The sequence below is a fragment of the Carica papaya genome, chromosome 5 (assembly GCF_054855325.1).
Source record: "Carica papaya isolate Zhongbai chromosome 5, ASM5485532v1, whole genome shotgun sequence".
Lineage (NCBI taxonomy): Eukaryota > Viridiplantae > Streptophyta > Magnoliopsida > Brassicales > Caricaceae > Carica > Carica papaya.
Window position 1 is genome coordinate 20932349 of NC_142313.1, and position 18555 is coordinate 20950903.

The window sequence follows — 18555 nt, forward strand, 5'->3', positions numbered from 1 at the left end:
TTAGTGTAGTATGATCGCACCTGTTTCATTACGCGCTGCAAATACATACACTCCTTCTCTTTCCCTCCCCCCTCCAGTCATTTGTTTCATTGTGTGTGCACACTGCACCCCTCCTTCTCCTTCCAATATCAAGTAAAATGCCCCAGCACCGTGACTCACATTTGCAAATAAACCAGCGGACCATAGTTCTAGTCGCGCGTGACATCGAACAACCCATCTGCGAAAAAATAGGTACAACACGAGTGCTTCCCAGGAGGTCACCCATCCTAGTGCTACTTTCGCCCAAGCACACTTAAATGCAGAGTTCTGATGAGATCCGGTGCATTCGTGCTGGTATGATCGCACCTGTTTCATTCTGCACTGTAAATACATAAACTTCTTCTCCTTCCCTCCCCCTTCCCGTCATTTGTTTCCTTATGCGTGCATACTGTAACTCTCATTCTCGTTCTAATAACAAGTAAAATGCCCCAGCGCCGTGACTCACATTTGCGAATAAACTAGCGGACCATAGTTCCAATCACGCATAGCATCGAATGACCCATCTGCAAAAAAATAGGTGCAACACGAGTACTCCCAGGAGGTCACCCATCTTAACACTACTCTCACCCAAGCATACTTAACTACGGAGTTCTGATGGGATCCGGTGTGTTAGTGCTGGCATGATCGCACCTGTTTCATTTCCCACTGTAAATACACACACTCCTTCTCCTTCCTTCCACCCTCCCGTCATTTGTTTTCTATGTGCGTGCACACTGCACCTCTCCTTCTCATTCTAATATCAAGTAAAATGCCCCGGTGCCGTGACTCACATTTGCGAATAAACCAGCGGACCATAGTTCCAGTCGCATGTAACGTCGAATGACCCATCTACAAAAAAACTGGTGCAACACCAGGACTTTCCAGGTGATCACCACTCCTAGTACTACACTCGCCCAAGCACATTTAACTGCGGAGTTCTGATGGGATCCGCTGAATTAGTGATGATTTAATGGCACTTGTTTCATTCCGCGCTGCAAATACATACATTCCTTCTCCTTCCCTCCCCCTCCCATCATTTGTTTTATTGTGCGTACACACTACACCTCTACTCCTCGTCCTAATATCAAGTAAAATGCCCCGGTGCCTTAACTCACATTTGCAAATAAATCACCGAACTATAGTTCCAGTCGCGCGTAATGTCGAATGACCCATCTACAAAAAAATGGTTGCAGCACGAGGACTTCCCAGGAGGTCATCCATCCTAGTACTACTCTCGCCCAAGCATACTTAACTGCGAAGTTCTGATGGGATCCGGTGCATTAGTGCTGCTATGATCGCACATCTTTCATTTAGCACTGCAAATACATACACTCCTCCTTCCCTCCCCCCTCTTGTCATTTGTTGCCTTTTGCGTGCACACTGTACCTCTCCTTCTCGTTCTAATATCAAGTAAAATGCCTCGGCGCCGTGACTCACGCGTAATGTCGAATGACCTATCCGCAAAAAAATTAGTGCAACACGAGTACTTCCCAGGAGGTCACCCATCCTAGTACTACTCACGGCCAAACACACTTAACTGTGGAGTTCTGATGGGATCCGGTGCATTAGTTCTAGTATGATCGCACTTGTTTTTTTCTGCGCTGCAACTACATACACTCCTTCTCCTTCCCTCCCTCCTCTTGTCATTTGTTTCCTTGTGCGTGCACACTGTACCTCTCCTTCTTGTTCTAATATCAAGTAAAATGCCCCGACTCCGTGACTTACATTTGTGAATAAACCAGCGGACCATAGTTTCAATCGCGCATAACGTCGAACGACCCATCTGCGGAAAAATGGTTGTAATACGAGAACTTCCTAGCAGGTCACCCAGCCTAGTACTACTGTCGCCCAAGCACACTTAAATTCAGAGTTCTGTTGGGGTCCGCTGTATTAGTGCTGGTATGATCGCACATGTTTCATTCTGTGCTGCAAATACATACACTCTTTCTCCTTACCTTCCCCCTCCTGTCATTTGTTTCCTTATGCGTGCACACTACAACTCTCTTTCTCGTCCTAATATTAAGTAAAATGCCCTAGTGCTGTAACTCACATTTGCGAATAAACCAACAGATCATAATTCCAGTCGTGCGCAACGTTGAACGACCCATCTGTAAAAAAATGGGTGCAACACGAGGATTTCCCTAGAGGTCACCCATTCTAGTACTACTCCCGCCCAAACACACTTAACTATAGAGTTCTGATAGAATCCGGTGCATTAGTGCTGGTATGATCGCACCTATTTCATTTTCCACTGCAAATACATACACTCCTTCTCCTTCCCTCCCGCCTCCCGTCATTTGTTTTCTTGTGCGTGCACATTGCACTTCTTCTTCTCGTTCTAATATCAAGTAAAATGCTCTGGTGCCTTGACTCGTATTTGCAAATAAACCAGCGGACCATAGTTCAAGTCGCGCGTAACGTCAAACGACCCATCTACAAACAAATGGAAGAAACACGAGGACTTCCCAGGAGGTCACCAATCCTAGTGCTACTCTCGCCCAAGCAAACTTAACTGCGGAGTTCTGATTGAATCCGGTGCAAATACATACACTCCTTCTCCTACCCTCCCCCTTTCCGCCATTAGTTTCCTTGTGCGTGCACACTGTACCTCTCCTTCTCATTCTAATATCAAGTATAATGCCCTGGCGCCGTGACTCACATTTGTGAATAAAGCAGCGGACCATAGTTCCAGTCACAGATACACTCTTTCTCCTTCCCTCCCTCCTCCCGTCATTTGTTTCCTTGTGCGTGCACACTGCACCTCCCCTTCTTATTCTAATATCAAGTAAAATGCCCCGGCACCGTGACTCACATTTGCAAATAAACCAGCGGACCATAGTTTCAGTCGCGTGTAACGTCGAACGATCCATCTGCAAAAAAATGGTTACAACACGAGGATTTCCCAGGAGGTCACCACCTCTAGTACTACACTTGCCCAAGCACATTTAACTGCGGAGTTCTGATGGGATCCGGTGAATTAGTGATGGTATAATTGAACCTGTTTCATTCTGCACTGCAAATACATATACTCCTTCTCCTTTCCTCCCTCATCCCGTCATTTATTTCCTTGTGCGTGCACACTGCACCTCTACTTCTTGTTCTAATATCAAGTAAAATGTCCTAGCGCCGTGACTCACATTTGCAAATAAACCAGCGGACCATAGTTTCAGTCGCGCGTAACGTCGAATGACCCATCTGTAAAAAAAATTGTTGAAACACGAGGACTTCCTAGGAGGTCACCACTTCTAGTACTACACTCGTCCAAGCACATTTAACTGCGGAGTTCTGATGGGATCTGGTGAATTAGTGATGGTATAATGGAACCTGTTTCATTCTGCACTGCAAATAGATACACTCCTTCTCCTTCCCTCCCCCCTCCTGTCATTTGTTTCCTTATGCGTGCACAATGCACCTCTTCTTCTCGTTATAATATCAAGTAAAATGCCCATGTGTCGTGACTCACATTTGCTAATAAACTAATGGATCATAGTTCCAGTCGCGCGTAACGTCGAACGACCCATCTCGACTCATGCCCAAATTAACGATTCGCTAGCCGCCTCTCGATTTTTGTTGTTCTTCTATTTAAGATGCTCGCAATGACTCTCTCATCACATGATGGGCTTTAATTAAATGCTGAAAAAATATTAAGAAAAATACTCCGGTGCTGTGACTCACATTTGCAAATGAACTGGCGGACCATCGCTCTGGTCCAGTTGAATGTTTAATGCCCCAAGAGATTACCCATCCTAGTACTAATCTCGCCCAAGCACACTTAACTACGGAGTTCAGATGGGATCCAGTGAACTAGTGCTGGTATGATCGCACCCGTTTTAGTTTGCGCCGCAAGTACATATACCCCTTCTCCTTCCCTCTCCCCTTCCGTCATTTGTTACGCTGTGCGCGCACCTCACCTCTGCATCTAATTCTAATATCAAGCGAAATACCCCGGCACCTCCACTCATGCCCATATGAACGGATAGCGCTGCACCTCATTTTTTGTTGTTCTACTTTGTAATATGCTCGCAGACACTCTTATCAAGTGATGGACTTTAATTAAATGCGCAAAAAATATTAAACAAAATACTCGGCACCGTGACTCACGTTTATGAATGAACCGATAGACCGTCGCTCTGGTCCCGCATAACGTTTAATGCCCAGTCTAAAAAAAGAAGGATGCAACACGAGAGCCGAGAGCTTCCCAGGAGGTAACCCATCCTAGTACTACTCTCGTCCAAGCACGCATAACTGCAGAGTTCTGTTGGGATTCGGTGAATTAGTGCTGGTATGATCGCACCTTGTCTTATTTGCGCCACAAATACATATGCCTCTTCTCCTTTCCTCTCCCCTCCTGGCATTTGATTCGCTGTGCGCGCACCTCACCTCTTCTTCTAGTACTAGAATAAAACGAAATGCTCCGGTGCCTCAACTCATGGCCATATGAACGAATCGCCCACCGCACCTCGTTTTTTGTTGTTATATTATGTAAGGTGCTCGCAATGACACTCTTATCACGTGATTGGTTTTAATTGAATGTGCAAAAAGCAAAATACCCCGGTGAACCGTCACTCTGGTCTCGCGTAACATTTAACGCCCCATCTGTAGAAAGAAGGGTGCAACATGATAACTTCTCAGAAGGTCATGCATCCTAGTACTACTCTCGCCAAAGAACGCTTGACTGCGGTATTCCGATGGGATCCACTGAACTAGTGCTGGAATGATCGTAATCATTTTGGTTTACGCTGCAAATACATATACCCCTTCACCTTCCCTTTCCCTTCCCATCATTTATTTCGCTGTGCACGCAAGTCACCTCTGCTTCTAGTTCTAATATCGAGCGAAATGCTCGGCGCCTTGACTCATGTCTATATGAAACACCCGCCGCACCTCCTTTTTTATTGTTCTACTATGTAAGATGCTCATAATGACACTCTCAACACATGATGGGATTTAATTTAATGCACAAAAAATATTAAGCAAAATGTCCCTACGCCATGACTCACGTTTGTGAATGAACTGTCGGACCGTTGTTGTGGTCTCGCATAACATTTAATGCCTCATTTACAAAAAGAAGGGTGCATCACGAGTACTTCCCAAGAGGTCACCAATCCTAGTACTACTCTCGCCCAAGCATGCTTGACTGCGGAGTTCTGATGTGATCCGGTGAACTAGTGCTTGTATGATCGCACTCCTTCTAATTTGCGTTGCAAAAACATATACCACTTCTCCTTCCCTCTCCCTTCTCGTCATTTGTTTCGCTGTGCGTGCAACTCACCTCTGCTTCTAGTTCTAATATCTAGCAAAATAAATTATGGGAATTGATCGCCCGCCGTACCTCATCTTTCATTGTTTTACTATTTAAGATGGTCACAATGGCACTCTCATCACCTGATGGGATTTAATTGAATGCACAAAAAGTATTAAGCAAAATGCCCTGGCACCGTGACTCACGTTTACGAATGAACAGGCAGATCGTCGCTCCAGTCCCGCGTAACATTTAACACCCCGTCTGCAAAAAAAAAAAGGTGCAATACGAGTGCTTCCCAAGAGGTCACCCATCGTAGAACTACTCTCGCCCAAGCACGCTTAACTGCAGAGTTCTGATGGATCCCGTGAACTAGTGCTGGTATGATTGCACCCCTTCTAATTTGCACCGCAAAGACATATATCCCTTCTCCTTCCCTCTCCCTTCCCATCATTTGTTTCACTGTGCGCATAACACATCTCTTTTTCTAGTTCTAATATCGAGCGAAATGTCCCGATGCCTCGACTCATGTCTATATGAACAAAACACCCGCTGCACCTCCTTTTTTGTTGTTCTACTATGTAAGATGATCGTAATAATAATCTTATCACGTGGTGGACTATAATTGAATGCATAAATATTATTAAGCAAAATGCTCCGGCGCCGTGACTCACGTTTGCGAATTAACTGGCGACTGTTGCTCTAGTCCCACTTAACATTCAACTCTCCATCTGCAAAAAGAAGGGTGCAACATGAGAACTTCCTAGGAGATCACCCATCCTAGTACTACTCTCGCCCAAGCACGATTAACTACGAAGTTCGATGGGATCCGATGCATTAGTGCTGGTATGATCGCACCCCTTCCATTCTGCGCTGCAAATACATATACCACTTCTCCTTCCCTCTCCCCTCTCATCATTTATTTTGTTGTGCGCGCACACCGCACCTCTATTTCTAGTTCTAATATCAAGCGAAATGCCAAGCCATCTCGACTCATGCCCAGATTAACAGACCGCCCGCCACAATTCTATTTTCATTGTTCTACTATGTAAGATAATCGTAATAACATTCTTATCTCGTGATAGACTATAAATGAATGCATGAAAAATATTAAGCAAAATATCCCAATGCCGCGACTCACACTGGTTGACTGTCGCTCCGGTCAGGCATAACATTTAACGCCCCATCCCTAAAAAGATGGGTGAAACACGAGGACTTCGCAAGAGGTCACCCATCCTAATACTGCTTTCACCAGAGCATGCTTAACTGCGGAGTTCGACAGGATCCGATGCATTAGTGTTGGTATGATTGCACCCCTTCCATTTCGTGCTGCAAATACATATACCCCTTCTCCTTCCCTCCCCTCTCCCGTCATTTGTTTCGTTGTGCATGCACACTACACCTCTGTTTCTAGTTCTAATATCAAGCGAAATGTCCGGGCACCTCGACTCACGCCTAGATAAATGGACCACCTCTCGTACCTCATTTTTCATTGTTTTACTATTTAAGATGCTCGTAATGACACTCTTATCATGTGATGGACTATAAATAAATGCACGAAAAATATTAAGAAAAATATTCTAGTGCCACGACTCATGTCGGCGGACTATGGCTCCTATTGCACATAACGTTTAACACCCCACCCGTAAAAAGACGGGCACAACACGAGGACTTCCCAGGAGGTCACCATCTTAGTACTACTCTCACCCAAGCATACTTCACTGCGGAGTTCTGATGGGATTCAGTGCATTAGTGCTGGTATAATCAAACTTTTTTGATATCACGCTGCAAATACATACACTCCTTCTCCTTCCCTCCTCCCTCCTGTCATTTGTTTCCTTGTGCGTGCACACTGCACCTCTACTTCTCGTTCTAATATCAAGTAAAATGCCCTGGCGCCGTGACTCATATTTTCGAATAAACCGACAGACCATAGTTCCAGTCGTACGTAATGTCGAGTGCCCCATCTAAAAAAAATAGGTGCAACACAAGGACTTTCTAGGAAGTCACCACTTCTAGTACTACACTCGCCTAAGCACATTTAACTGCGGAGTTCTGATGGGATATGGTGAATTAGTGATGGTATAATGGCAACTGTTTCATTCTGCGCTTCAAATACATACACTCCTTCTCCTTCCCTCCACCCTCCCATCATTTTTTCCTTGTGCGTGCACACTGCACCTCTACTTCTCGTTCTAATATCAAGTAAAATGCCCTGGCGCCATGACTCACATTTGTGAATAAGGCAGCGGACCATAGTTCCTATCGTGCGTAACGTCGAATGACCCATCTCAACTCATGCCCATATGAACGAATCGCCTGCCACCTCTCATTTTTTGTTGTTCTACTATTTAAGATGCTCGCAATTACACTCTTATCACGTGATGGGCTTTAACTGAATGCTGAAAAAATATTAAGAAAAATTCTCCGGCGCCGTGGCTTACGTTTGTAAATGAACCGGCAGACCATCGCTCCAGTCCAATTGAATGTATAACACCCCGTCTGCAAAAAGAAGGGTGCAACACGAGAACTTCCCTGAAGATCACCCATCCTAGTACTACTCTCGCCCAAGCACGCCTAACTACGGAGTTGAGATGAGATCCGGTGAACTAGTGCTGGTATGATCGCACCTGTTCTAATTTGTGCCACAAGTAATTTATTTCGCTGTGCGCGCACCTCACCTCTCCATCTAATTCTAATATCAAGCGAAATACCCCGGCACTTTGACCTGTGCCCATATGAACGGATAGCGCCGCACCTTGTTTTTTGTTCTTTTACTATGTAATATGCTCGCAAACACTCTTATCACGTGATGGGCTTTAATTGAATGCACGAAAAATATTAAACAAAATACCCCAGCGCCGTGACTCACATTTGTTAATGAACCGGTGGACTGTCGCTCCGATCCCGCATAATGGTTAACGCCCAATCTGTAAAAAGAAGGATGCAACACGAGAGCCGAGAGCTTCCCAAGAGGTAATCCATCCTAGTACTACTCTCGCCCAAGCACGCATAACTGCAGAGTTCTGATGGGATCTGGTGAACTTGTGCTAGTATGATCGCACCCTTTCTTGTTTGTGCCGCAAATACATATGCCCCTTCTCCTTCCCTCTCCCCTCCCGTCATTTGATTCGCTGTGCACGCAACTCACCTCTTTTTCTAGATCTAATATTAAGCAAAATTCTCCAGCATCTCGACTCATGCCCATATGAAAGGATTGCCCACCGCACCTCATTTTTTGTTGTTATATTATGTAAGGTGCTTGCATTGACACTCTTATCACGTGATTGGTTTTAATTGAATGTGCAAAAAATATTAAACAAATTGCCCCGGCGGACCATCACTCCGGTCCTGCGTAACATTTAATGCCCCATCTGTAGAAAGAAGGGTGGAACACGAGAACTTCCCAGAAGGTCACGCATCCTAGTACTACTCTCGTCCAAGAACGCTTGACTGCGGAGTTCTGATGGGATCTGGTAAACTAGTGCTGGTATGATCGCAATCGTTTTAGTTTACGCCGCAAACCAATATACCTCTTCCCCTTCCCTCTCCCTTCCCATCATTTATTTCTTTGTGCGCGCAACTCACCTCTGCTTCTAGTTCTAATATCGAGCGAAATACCCCGGTGCCTTGACTCATGTCTATATGAAACACCGGCCGCACCTCCTTTTTCATTGTTCTACTATGTAAAATGCTCGCAATGACACTCTCAACATGTGATGGGCTTTAATTGAATGCACGAAAAATATTAAGTAAAATATCCCGGCGCCGTTACTCATGTTTGTGAATGAACTGCTGGACCGTCGCACTGGTCCTGCGTAAATTTTAATGCCCCGTCTACAAAAAATAGGTGCAACACGAGTACTTCCCAAGAGGTCATCCATCCTAGTACTACTTTCGCCCAAGCACGCTTGATTTCAGAGTTCTGATGGGATCTGGTGAACTAGTGCTGGTATGATCGCACTCCTTCTAATTTGCGCCGCAAAGACATATACCACTTCTCCTTCCCTCTCCCTCCCCGTCATTTGTTTTCCTGTGCGTGCAACTCACCTCTGCTTCTAGTTCTAATATCGAGCGAAATGCCCTGGCACCTCGACTCATGCCCATATGAACGGATCACCCGCCGCACCTTATTTTTTGTTCTTCTACTATTTAAGATGCTCACAATGACACTCTATTCACGTGATGGGCTTTAATTGAATGCACAAAAAGTATTAAGCGAAATGCCCCTGCACTGTGAGTCACGATTGCGAATGAACAGCCGGACCGTTGCTCCAGTCCCGTGTAACATTTAACGCTCTGTCTGAAAAAAAAAAGGGTGCAACACGAGTGCTTCCTAAGAGGTCACCCATCGTAGAACTACTCTCGCCCAAGCACGCTTAACTGTAGAGTTCTGATCGATCCTATGAACTAGTGCTGGTATGATCGCACCCCTTCTAATTTGCGCAGCAAAGACATATATCCCTTCTCCTTCCCTTTCCCTTCCCGTCATTTGTTTCGCTGTTCGCACAACGCACCTCTGCTTCTAGTTCTAATATCGATCGAAATGTCTATATTAACGGAACACCCACCGCACCTCTTTTTTATTGTTCTACTATGTAAGATGCTCGTAATAATAATCTTATTACGTGGTGAGCTATAATTGAATGCACAAATAATATTAAAAAAAATGCTCCGGCGCTGTGACTCACATTTACGAATTAACCGGCGACTGTCGCTTTAGTCCCGCGTAACATTTAACGCCTCATCTACAAAAAGAATGGTGCAACATGAGAACTTCCTAAGAGATCACCCATCCTAGTACCACTCTCGCCCAAGCATGATTAACTACGAAGTTCGATGGGATCCGATGCATTAGTGCTGGTATGATTGCACACCTTCCATTATGCATTGCAAATACATATACCACTTCCCTTCCCTCTCCCATCTCATCATTTATTTTATTGTGCACGAACACCGCACCTCTATTTCTAGTTCTAATATCAAGCGAAATGCCAAGGTATCTCGACTCATGCCCAGATGAACAGACTGCCAGCCACAACTCTATTTTCATTGTTCTACTATGTAAGATAATCGTAATGACATTCTTATCTCGTGATGGACTATAAATGAATGCATAAAAAATCTGGCTCCACAACTCAAGCTGGTGGACTATGGCTCCTATTACGCATAACGTTTAACATCCCATCCGTAAAAAGACAGGCGCAACATGAAGACTTCCCAAAAGATCACCCATCCTAGTACTACTCTCGCCAAAACATGCTCAACTATGGAGTTCGATGGGATCCGGTGCATTAATGCTAGTATGATCGCACCTCTTTTATTTTGCGCTACAAATACATATACCCCTTCTCCCTCCCTCCCCCTCTATTATTTGTTTCGCTATGCCCGAACACCGCACCTCTATTTATAGTTGTAATATAGTGCAAAATGCTCCGGCGCCTCGACTCACGCCCCGATGAACGAACTACCCCCTGCACCTCTTTTTTGTTAATCTACTATGTAAGATGCTCGTAATGACACTCTTATCACGTGGTGAACTATAAATGAATGCACGAAAAATATTAAGAAAAATGTCTTGGCATTGCGATTCACTCCGAGGGATAATGGCTTTGATCGGGCATAATATTTAACGTCTCGTCAGCAAAAAAACGAGTCAAAAATGAGAACTTTCCAGGAGGTCACCTATTTTAGTACTATTTCCGCCTAAGCATACTTAACTACGAAATTCGATGGGATCCTGTGAATTAATGCAGGTATGATCACACCCCTTCCATTCCACGCTGCAAGTACCTATACCCCCTTCTCCTTCCCTCCCCTTCCTATCATTTGTTTCGTTGTGCGCACACACGCCACACCTCTGTTTCTAGTTTTAATATCAAGCGAAATACCCCGACACCTCGACTCACGCCCAGATGAATGGATCACCCGTTGTACCTCGTTTTTCATTATTATACTATGTAAGACACTCGTAATGACACTCTTATCATGTGGTGGACTATAAATGAATGCACGAAAAATATTAAGCAAAATTTTCAGGCTCGGCGACTCACACTGGAACACTGTGGCTCCGATCGCACTTAACGTTTAACACCCCATCTACAAAAAGACGGGTTCAACACGAGGACTTTCCAGGAGGTCTCCCATCCTAGAAGTAATCTCACCCAAGCATGCTTGACTACAGAGTTCTGATGGGATCCTGTGCATTAGTGTTTGTATGATCGCAACTGTCCCATTCCCCACTGCAAATACATATAGCCGTTCTCCTTCCCTCCCCCCTCCCATCATTTATTTTGCTGTGCCGGTATACCGCATCTCTGCTTCTAGTTCTAATATAGAGCGAAATGCCATGTCGCTTTGACTCACGCCCAGAAGAATGGAGGCCCACTACGCTTCTTTTTTTGTTGTTCTACTATGTAAGACTCTCGTAATGAGACTCTTATCACGTGTGGACTACAAATAAGTGCACGTAAAATATTAAGCAAAATGTTTCAACGTCGCTACTCATGCCAGCGAACTGTGGCTCCGATCGCGCATAACATTTGACGCCCCGTCTGCAAAAAGACAGGTGAAATAAGAGAACTTCCAAAGAAGTCACCCATCCTAGTACTACTCTCGTCCAAGCACACTTAACTACGAAGTTCGATGGGACTCGGTGCATTAATGCTAGTATGATTACACCCCTTCCATTTCGTATTGCAAATACATATACCCTTCGCCTTCCCTCCCCCTACCCGTCATTTTTTTCACTGTGCATGCACACCACACCTTTGTTTATAGTTCTAATATCAAGTGAAATGCCTTGACACCTCGACTCACGCCAGAAGAAAGGACCGCCCGCCGTACCTCATTTTTCTTTATTCTACTACGTAAGATGCTCGTAATGACACTCTTATCACGGGGTAGACTATAAATGAATGCACGAGAAAATAGTAAACAAACTTTTCTGGCAACGGGACTCACGCCAGCGAATTGTGGCTCCGATCACATGTATCGTTTTATGCCCCATTTGCAAAAAGATAGTGCAAGACGAGGACTTCTCAGGAGGTTACCGATCCTAGTACTACTCTCGCCCAAGCATGCTTAACTGCATAGTTCGATGGGATCCGGTGCATTAGTGCTGGTATGATCGCACCCCTTCCATTCCGCATTGCAAATACATATACCCCTTCTCCTTTCCTTCCCTCTCCTATCATTTTTTTCGCTGTGCGCGCACACTGCATCTCTATTTCAAGTTCTAATATCAAGCAAAATGCCCCAGCACCTCCACTTATGCCCAGATTAAATGACCACCCACCACACCTTTTTTTTTCATTGTTCTACTATGTAAGATGCTCGTAATGACTCTCTTATCATGTGGTAGACTATAAATGAGTGAACAAAAAAAGGTAAGCAAAATGCCCTGGCACAACGACTCACATCGACAAATGAACCAGTGGACTATGGCTCCGGTCGCGCGTAATGTTTGCTGCCCTATCTGCAAAAAGACGGGTGCAACACAAGCACTTCCCAGGAGGTCACTCATCCTAGTACTACTCTCGCCCAAACACGCTTAACTGAAAATTATGATGGGATACGATGCATTAGTTCTAGTATGATCCCACCCGTCCTATACCTCACTTCAAATACATATACCCCTTCTCTTTCACTCCCCCCTCCCATCAGTTGTTTCGTTCTCTGTGGACACCGCACCTCTACTTCTAGTTGTAATATCAAGCAAAATGCCCCGTTGCCTCGACTCACGCCCAGATGAACAGACCGCCCGTCACACCTCTATTTTGCTTCTTCTATTATTTACGATACTAGTAATGAAACTCTTATCACGTGGTGGACTATAAATGAATGCACAAAAAATATTAAAAAAGTGACGGGTGCAACACGAGGACTTCCTAGGAGGTCACTCATCCTAGTACTACTCTCGCCAAAGAACACTTGACTGCAGAGTTTTGATGGGATCCAATGCATTAGTGCTGGTATGATCGCACCAGTTTCATTTCGCGCTGCAAATACATACACTCATTCTCCTTCCCTCCCCCCTCCCGTCATTTGTTTCTTTATGCGTGCATATTGAACCTCTCCTTCTCGTTCTGATATCAAGTAAAATGCCTCGGTGCCGTTACTCAGATTACGAATAAACGAGCAGACCATAGTTTCAGTCGTGCATAATGTCAAACGACCCATTTGTAAAAAAATGGGTGTAACACGAGGACTTCTCAGGAGGTCACCCATCCTAGTACTACTCTCGTCCAAGCACATTTAACTGCGTAATTATGATGGGATCCGGAGCATTAGGGTTGCTGTGATCGCAACTATTTTATTCCACGCTGCAAATATATACACTCCTTCTCCTTCTCTCTCCCCTCCCATCATTTGTTTCTTTGTTCATGCACACTGCACCTCTCATTCTCTTTCTAATATCAAGAAAAATGTCCCGGTGCTGTAACTCACATTTACGAATAAACAAGCGGACCATAGTTCCAGTTGCGCGTAACATCAAACGACCCATCTGAAAAAAAATTGGTGCAACACGAATACTTCCCAGAAGGTCACCTATCCTAGTACTTCTCTCCCCCAAGCACATTTAACTACGGAGTTCTGATCGAATCCGGTGCATTAGTGCTGATATGATCATATCTATTTGATTTCGCGTTGCAAATACATACACTCCTTCTCTTTCCCTCCCCCCTTCCGTCGTTTGTTTCCATGTGCGTGCACACTACACATTTCTTTCTCGTTCTAATATCAAGTAAAATACCTTGGCACCGTGACTCACATTTGCGAATAAACCAGCGGACCATAGTTCCAGTCGCGCATAACATCGAATGACACATCTGCAAAAAATTGGGTGCAACACGAGTACTTCCCAGGAGGTCACCCATCCTAGTACTACTTTCGCCCAAACACACTTGACTATAGAGTTCTGATGGGATCCGGTGCATTAGTGCTGGCATGATCGCATCTGTTTCATTCCGCGCTGCAAATACATACACTCATTTTCTTCTCCCCCCCTCCCGTCATTTGTTTCATTGTGCGTGCACATTGCACCTCTCTTTCTCGTTCTAATATCAAGTAAAATGCTCCAGCGAACCATAGTTCCAGTCGTGTCATGACTCATATTTGCAATTAAACCAGTGGACCATAGTTCCAGTCGCGCGTAACGTCGAACGGCCCATCTCGACTCATGCCCATATGAACGGATCTCCCGTCACCTCTCCTTTTTTGGTTTGCTACTATTTAAGATGCTTGCAATGACACTCTCATCACATGATGGGCTCAATTCAATGCTGGAAAAATATTAAGAAAAATGCTCCGGTGCCGTGACTCACGTTTGTAAATGAACTGGCGGACCATCGCTACGGTCAAGTTGAATGTTTAACGCCCTGTCTGTAAAAAGAAGGGTGCAACACGAGAACTTCCCAGGAGATCATCCATCCTAGTACTACTCTCAACCAAATACACTTAACTGTGGAGTTCTGATGGGATCCGATGCATTAGTGCTGGTGTGATCGCACCTTTTTGATTCTGCGCTGTAAATACATACACTCCTTCTCCTTCCCTCCCCCATCCCGTCATGTTTCCTTGTGCGTGCACAGTGCACCTCTCCTTCTAGTTCTAATATCAAGTAAAATGTCCCAGTGCTGTGACTCACATTTGTGAATTAACCAGCGGATCATAGTTCCAGTTGCGCATAACGTCGAAAGACCCATCTGCAAAAAAATGGGTGCAACACGAAAACTTCCTAGGAGGTCACCCATCCTAGTACTACTCTAGTCCAAGCACACTTAACTACGAAGTTATGATGGGATCCGGTGCATTAGTACTGGTATGATCGCACCTGTTTCATTCTGCGCTGCAAATACATACACTCCTTCTCCTTCCCTCCCCCTCCAGTCATTGTTTCATTGTGCGTGCACACTGCACCTCTGCTTCTCGTTCTAATATCAAGTAAAATGCCCCGGTGCCGTGACTCACATTTATGATTAAACCAGCGGACCATAGTACCAATCGTGCGTAACGTCGAATGACCCATCTGCAAAAAATGGGTGCAACACGAGACTTCCCAGGAGATCACCCATCCTAGTACTACTCTGTCCCAAGCACACTTAACTGTGGAGTTCTAATGGGATCCGGTGCATTAGTGCTGGTATTATCGCACCTGTTTCATTCTGCATGCAAATACATACACTCCTTCTCCTTTTCTCCCCCCTCCCGTCATTTGTTTCCTTGTGCGTGCACACTGCACCTCTCCTTCTCGTTCTAATATCAAGTAAAATGCCTCAACACCGTGACTTATATTTGCGAATAAACCAGCGGACCATAGTTTAAACCGCACGTAACGTCGAATGCCCCATTTGAAAAAAATATGTGCAACACAAGGCCTTCCCAAGAGGTCACCACTACTTCTCATTTTTTGTTGTTCTACTATGTAATATGCTCGCAGACACTCTTATCATGTGATGGGCTTTAATTAAATGCGCAAAAAATATTAAACAAAATGCCCCGATGCCGTTACTCACGTTTGTAAATGAACGGTGGACCGTCGCTCCGATCTCGCGTAATGTTTAACGCCAGTCTGAAAAAAAGAAAGATGCAAGACGAGAGCCGAGAGCTTCCCAGGAGGTAACCCATCCTAGTACTACTCTTGCCCAAGCACGCATAACTGCAGAGTTCTGATGGAATCCGGTGAACTAGTGTTGCTATGATCGCACGCTTTCTTGTTTGCGCCACAAATACATATGCCCCTTCTCCTTCCCTCTCTCCTTTCGTCATTTGATTTGTTGTGCGCGCACCTCACGTCTTCTTCTAGTTCTAATGTTAAGCGAAATGCCCCGGCGCCTTAACTCATGGCCATATGAACGGATCGCCCACCGCACCACATTTTTTGTTGTTATATTATGTAAGGTGCTCGCAATGACACTCTTATCATGTGATTTGTTTTAATTGAATGTACAAAAAATATTAAGTAAAATGCCTCGGTGGACCGTCGCTCCAGTCCCGCGTAACATTTAATGCCCTATCTGTAGAAAGAAGGGTGCAACATGAGCACTTCCCAGAAGGTCATGCATCCTAGTATTACTCTCGCCTAAGAACGCTTAACTGTGGAGTTCCGATGGGATCCGGTGAACTAGTGCTGGTATGATCGCAATCGTTTTGGTTTGTGCCGCAAATACATATACCCCTTCCCCTTCCCTCTCCCTTCCTATCATTTATTTCGCTGTGGGCGCAACTCACCTCTGCTTCTAGTTGTAATATCAAGCGAAATGCCCCGGTGCCTCGACTCATGTCTATATGAAACACCCGTCGCACCTCCTTATTCATTATTCAACTATGTAAGATGCTCGCAATGACACTCTCAACACGTGATGGACTTTAATTGTTCTACCATCAGTTGTTTCGCAATGACACTCTCAACACGTCACACCCCTTCAATTCCACACTGTAAGTACCTATACCCCTTCTCCTTCCCTCCCCCCTCCCGTCATTTGTTTCGTTGTGCGCACACACCACACCTCTGTTTCTAGTTCTATTATCAAGCGAAATACCCCAGCACCTCAACTCACGCCCAGATGAATGGATCGCCCGTCGTACCTCATTTTTCATTGTTATACAATGTAAGATACTCGTAATGACACTCTTATCACATGGTGGACTATAAATGAATGCACGAAAAATATTAAGCAAAATTTTCAGGCCCTACGACTCACACCGGCAGACTGTGGCTCCGATCGCACTTAACGTTTAACACCCCATCTACAAAAAGACGGGTTCACCATGAGGACTTTCTAAGAGGTCACCCATCCTAGAACTAATCTCGCCCAAGCACGCTTGACTACAGAGTTCTGATGGGATCCTGTGCATTAGTGTTTGTATGATCACAACTGTCCCATTCCCCACTCCAAATACATATAGCCTATCTCCTTCCCTCCCCCCTCCCTTCATTTATTTCGCTATGCGGGCATACCGCATCTCTGCTTCTAGTTCTAATATAGAGTGAAATGCCATGTCACTTCGACTCACGCCCAGAAGAACGGAGGCCCGCTGCACCTCTTTTTTCGTTGTTCTACTATGTAAGACTCTCGTTATGAGACTCTTATCACGTGGTGGAATACAAATAAGTGCACATAAAATGTTAAGCTAAATGTTTCAATATCGCTACTCATGCCTACGGACTGTGGCTCCGATCGCCCGTAAAGTTTGACGCTCCATCTACAAAAAGACGGGTGCAATAAGAGAACTTCCCAAGAGGTCACCCATTCTAGTACTACTCTCGCCAAAGCACGCTTAACTACGGAGTTCGATGGGATCCGGTGTATTAATGCTAGAATGATTGCACCCCTTCCATTATGCGCTACAAATACATATACCCCTTCTCCTTCTCTCCCCTCACTCGTCATTTTTTTCGCTGTGCGCGCACACCGCACCTCTGTTTATAGTTCTAATATCAAGCGAAATGCTCCAACACCTCGACTCATGCTAGAAGAAAGGACCGCCCGCCATTCCTCATTTTTTTTATTCTATTATGTTAGATGCTCCTAATGACACTCTTATCACGTGGTAGACTATAAATGAATGCACGAAAAAATAGTAAGAAAAATTTTTTAGCGACGCGACTTACGCCATCGGATTTTGGCTTCGATCACATGTATCGTTTTACGCCCCGTTTGCAAAAAGATAGTGCAACACGAGGACTTCTCAGGAGGTTACCGATCCTCGTACTACTCTCGCCCAAGCATGCTTAACTGCATAGTTTCATGGGATCCAGTGCATTAGTGCTGGTATGATCGCACCCTTCAATTTCGCATTGCAAATATATATACCCCTTCTCCTTTCCTCCTCTCTCTCATCATATTTTTCACTGTGCGCGCACACTGCATCTCTGTTTCTAGTTCTAATATCAAGTAAAATGCCCCAGCGCCTCGACTTATGCCGAGATTAAAGGACCACTCGCCACACCTTTTTTTTCGTTCTTCTACTATGTAAGATGCTCATAATGACTCTCTTATCACGTGGTGGACTATAAATGACTGCACAAAAAAAAGTAAGCAAAATACCCCGCGCAGCCACTCACGCCGGCAAATGAACCAGCAGATTATGGCTCCAGTCACGCGTAACGTTTGATGCCCTGTCCGCAAAAAGATGGGTGTAACACAAGCATTTCCCAGGAGATCACTCATCCTAGTAATACTCTCGCTAAAACACGCTTAACTACAGATTATGATAGGATACGATGCATTAGTGCTAGTATGATCCCACCCGTCCTATTCCTCACTTCAAATACATATACCCCTTCTCTT

The 18555-nt window shown here is 44.9% G+C and overlaps 18 pseudogenes; all 18 read right to left on the reverse strand.

The window, feature by feature from the left end:
• Nucleotides 1-228: 228 nt before the first annotated feature.
• On the reverse strand, nucleotides 229-347 carry LOC148255431 (5S ribosomal RNA; annotated as a pseudogene).
• A 206-nt stretch (nucleotides 348-553) lies between these two features.
• LOC148255432 (5S ribosomal RNA) lies at nucleotides 554-671 on the reverse strand (annotated as a pseudogene).
• Nucleotides 672-1202: 531 nt separating this feature from the next.
• On the reverse strand, nucleotides 1203-1321 carry LOC148255433 (5S ribosomal RNA; annotated as a pseudogene).
• Nucleotides 1322-1487: 166 nt separating this feature from the next.
• LOC148255434 (5S ribosomal RNA) lies at nucleotides 1488-1606 on the reverse strand (annotated as a pseudogene).
• Nucleotides 1607-2137: 531 nt separating this feature from the next.
• Nucleotides 2138-2256, reverse strand: LOC148255435 (5S ribosomal RNA; annotated as a pseudogene).
• Nucleotides 2257-5087: 2831 nt separating this feature from the next.
• Nucleotides 5088-5206, reverse strand: LOC148255436 (5S ribosomal RNA; annotated as a pseudogene).
• A 331-nt stretch (nucleotides 5207-5537) lies between these two features.
• On the reverse strand, nucleotides 5538-5655 carry LOC148255437 (5S ribosomal RNA; annotated as a pseudogene).
• A 347-nt stretch (nucleotides 5656-6002) lies between these two features.
• LOC148255438 (5S ribosomal RNA) lies at nucleotides 6003-6120 on the reverse strand (annotated as a pseudogene).
• A 1653-nt stretch (nucleotides 6121-7773) lies between these two features.
• Nucleotides 7774-7892, reverse strand: LOC148255439 (5S ribosomal RNA; annotated as a pseudogene).
• A 309-nt stretch (nucleotides 7893-8201) lies between these two features.
• LOC148255440 (5S ribosomal RNA) lies at nucleotides 8202-8327 on the reverse strand (annotated as a pseudogene).
• Nucleotides 8328-9107: 780 nt separating this feature from the next.
• On the reverse strand, nucleotides 9108-9226 carry LOC148255441 (5S ribosomal RNA; annotated as a pseudogene).
• Nucleotides 9227-10459: 1233 nt separating this feature from the next.
• On the reverse strand, nucleotides 10460-10577 carry LOC148255442 (5S ribosomal RNA; annotated as a pseudogene).
• Nucleotides 10578-12279: 1702 nt separating this feature from the next.
• On the reverse strand, nucleotides 12280-12397 carry LOC148255443 (5S ribosomal RNA; annotated as a pseudogene).
• Nucleotides 12398-14102: 1705 nt separating this feature from the next.
• Nucleotides 14103-14221, reverse strand: LOC148255444 (5S ribosomal RNA; annotated as a pseudogene).
• Nucleotides 14222-14655: 434 nt separating this feature from the next.
• Nucleotides 14656-14774, reverse strand: LOC148255445 (5S ribosomal RNA; annotated as a pseudogene).
• A 204-nt stretch (nucleotides 14775-14978) lies between these two features.
• On the reverse strand, nucleotides 14979-15097 carry LOC148255446 (5S ribosomal RNA; annotated as a pseudogene).
• Nucleotides 15098-15300: 203 nt separating this feature from the next.
• LOC148255447 (5S ribosomal RNA) lies at nucleotides 15301-15418 on the reverse strand (annotated as a pseudogene).
• A 2060-nt stretch (nucleotides 15419-17478) lies between these two features.
• On the reverse strand, nucleotides 17479-17596 carry LOC148255448 (5S ribosomal RNA; annotated as a pseudogene).
• Nucleotides 17597-18555: the final 959 nt, after the last annotated feature.